We start from the raw sequence: 3,825 nt of genomic DNA, 5'->3' as shown, positions 1-3,825 counted from the left end.
AGAGCTGTACCTCCTCCATCTGGCCAGTGCACCCCAAGAGACAATATTCCTCTGCCTTAGTCCCATGGCCAGTACTAGGCAACTAAAGACCACCCCTTAAGATTTTGGATGTTAAACCAATTGTGCATTCCTGGGGTGGGGGGAATCCTATTTAGTAGTGGTGTATAATATTTTTATACGTTGCTGGATTCAGTTGTTAATTTTTTATTGTTTATTTATTTAAAAGTTATTATTGAAGTATAATTAACATTCTGTCTCTCCTCTCTGCCCCTCCACTGCTTGTGTGCGCGCCTGAACATTCTCTCTCTCTCTCTCAAAATAAATAAACTTAAAAAAAATTCTAAAGTGTGCCTGGGGGTGCCTGGGGACACCTGGGTGATTTTGGCTCAGATCATGGTCTCATGGTTCATGGGATCAAGCACCACATCGTGCTCCATGCTGACATTGTGAGGCTTGCTTGGAATTCTCTCTTTTCCTCTCTCTCTACTCCCCAAAATAAAAAAATAAACATTAAGAAAATAAAAATAAAGTGTGCCTGTTCTAGACAGCATACAGTTAGATCACATTTTCAAAAAATGTTTATTTATTTTTGAGAGAGAGAGAGTGTGCAAGCAGGGGAAGGGGCAGAGAGAGAGAGAGGGAGACACAGAATCAGAAGCAGGCTCCAGGCTCTGAGCTGTCAGCACAGAGCCTGACGCAGGGCTCGAACCTATGAAACATGAGATCATGACCTGAGCTGAAGTTGGACGCCCAACCGAGTCACCAAAGCACTAATGAGTTAGATCTCATTTTTAAATCTAATCTGGTCAACTGTTTTTATTTTAATGCTTATTTCATTTACATTTAATGTAATTATTGATTATAATATAAATGTAATTATTTATAACTGCCTTTTTGCTATTTTCTATGTCTTATGTATTTTTTGTCCTCTATTTCTTCTTTATTGCCTACTTTTGCACTAAATAGATATTTTCTAGTGTGCCATTTTAATTTCCTTTATTTACTCTATTTGTTGAATTACTTTCTTAGTGGTAGGTCTGGGGATTACAATATACATCTTAACTGAAAACAATATACTTCACATATATCCTAACTTATTTCTGGTAGTGTACAAAAACTGCTCTCATATTACTCCCTTTCCTCTCCCCTCCTTTGTGCTATTATCATCTGCATTACATCTTTATGTATTCTAAATCTACCAATGTTTTAATAATATTGTTTTATGTAGATGCCCTTTAAATCAGTAGGGAGAAGGAAAGAAAAATATGTTTACATTGTATTTTATGTTTTCCTATGTAATTACCTTTACTGGTGCTCTATTTCTTTGTGTGGATTTGAGTTACAATTTCTCTTCAGCCTGACAAACTTCGTTTTCTTCATTTCTTATAAGGCAGGTCTGATAGCAATTAGTTCTCCTAAGCTTTTCTTCCCCTTGAGAATGTCTTTTTTTGTGGAGCCTTCGTNCGTTTTTTTTTAAGGGTTATTTTTCTTGGTATAAGATTATTTTTCAATAACAGTATTATTGAGATATAAATCATATAACATATGATTAACTCATTTAGTGTTCAGCAGTTTTTAGTGTTTTCAGAGTTGTGCAACCATCACTGCTATCAATTTTAGAACATTTTCATTGCCCCCAAAAGAAACCCTGTACCCTTTGCAGTCACTCGCCATCACCCACCCTCCCTCTGGCCCCACCAGCCTCAGGCAACTACTAATCTATTTTATGTCTCTATGGATTTGCCTGTTCTGGACATTTTATATAAATAAAGTTATGCCATAGGTGCTGTTTAGTGACTGCTTTCTTTCACTTATTATGTTCAAGATTCATCCACATTGTAGCATGTATCAGTACTTCATTTCTTTTTATTGCTGAATAACATTCCTTGTTTGGATATACTATGCTTTGTTTATCCATTTATCAGTTGATGAGCATTTGGGTTGTTTCTACTTTTAGGCTAGAATAATAGTGTTATAATGAGTCAGGTACAAGTTTTTATGTTGACACAGACTTTCACTTCTCTTGGGTATATATGTAGGAGTGGAATTGCTGAGTCATATGATAACTTTTTTAGGAACTGCCAAGCTGTTTTCCAAAGCGGATGCANACATCCCCACCAGCAGTGTATGAGGGTTCCTATTTCTCCACATCCTCACCAATACTTGTTATTATATGTCTTTTTTTAATTATAGCAACAGCCATGTTTATAAATGGTATTTCTTGATATTTTGTAATACATTTAGACATTTAAAAACTTGAAATATACTATTGTTTTACTGATTTTTGTTTTCTGAATTCTGAACTTAAAAAATACTGATATTAATACATATTCCAGTAAAACAAAGAAGGATCCCAAATTCTCATTTTTGCTCTGATTATTGCAATAAATAATTGCAGTTTCTTATAAGACCTCACATGACAAATTATCTTCAGAGGTTAGAACTAGGGAACTAAGTAAAACTTTTTCACTACTTGTGTTATTCTGTCCACAAAAATAATGAGAGCTGTGTAATTCCCTCCTTCTTTGTACTGACTGTTGGAAAGATGAAAGCCAGAGTTTTTCTTAGTCATGAACTCTTGCAAAACTGTTTAACTTTTATTTTCACCTTGTATTTTGTGGATGTTGCTGTTTTGCCTGTAAATTTAGTTGCACCCTTTCAAAAGGAAATAAGGTATAAAAACAGTATATAGATAAATGTTTAGTTAAGTACCCTTGATCTGCACAGCAATCCCAAGGCAGTAGTTAGGGTAAATATTTCCAACCCTATACATAATGAAAGTGAGGCAATGAAAAGTGATTTACTTATAGTCAGAAGCTTAAAAGTGGCAGAGCTAATGTCAAAACACTGACCTTCGAAAGTCTCCCATTTCAGTTCCTTACACTATACCATCAACATTCCATCACTGTGGGTTTTTCAAATGTTTATTTATTTTTGAGAGAGAGAGAGAGAGAGAGAGAGGGAGTGTGAGGGGGCAGAGGGAGAGGGGGACAAAGAATCTGAAGAGGGCTCTGGGCCGACACCCCAGTGCAGGGCTGGAACTCAAGAACCGAACCGTGAGATCATGACCTGAGCTGAAGTTGGACGCCCAACCTACTGAGCCACCAAGGTGCCCCTCCATCACTGTGTTTAAGAGACACTTTCAGACATTTGGAAAGTATTCCAAAGAAGCTCCTGCAGAATTAACAATTAAATGTGATGGATACCCATGATAAGATGTCCAACTAATATACCATCACAATGATTGAGATAATTTTAAATGTTCCTTAATTCAATCCCTACAATGGCCTTCCTCTTTATGATAGAAAAAACTTTTTAATCATTTAGTGATGATGTATGATTATATTTATTACCAAATTGAGATGGTTAATTTGTTGCTAATGTTAAGAGAAAGATAGTGTAAAATATAAAAATCTAGTATTTGTTTTAAAATATGGGTCATGGTATCTGATATCTGTAGTTAGCTTTATTAAGAACAGGGGAAAATATTTCCAAACAGCTCCAATGTAGAGTAATTTATAGACAGTTACTTTATATTTCACTGCATTATATTTTATAGTCATATAAAAGAATTATTTGGCTCTATGAAATTTATGTGTTCTTAAGGAAAGAAAATGAATAATTACAGAGATAATAGAAATGCATTTGGTANCTGGAAATATTTACTAGAATTTAGGTTTTAGTGTCAGATACAAGGTGAGAACACCATTAGCTAAAAATTATACTGATCATTGGGTGATTTCTGGAAATTTAAATTCATTAAGTTGAGCAAATAAATTGTACGTGTATTCCAGACCTATGTTAAGAATAAAAAAAAAAAAAAAA

This window comes from Crocuta crocuta, unplaced genomic scaffold, assembly GCF_008692635.1.
Source record: "Crocuta crocuta isolate KB4526 unplaced genomic scaffold, BGI_CrCroc_1.0 scaffold1133, whole genome shotgun sequence".
Taxonomy (NCBI): Eukaryota; Metazoa; Chordata; class Mammalia; order Carnivora; family Hyaenidae; genus Crocuta; species Crocuta crocuta.
This window is presented reverse-complemented; position numbering follows the sequence as displayed.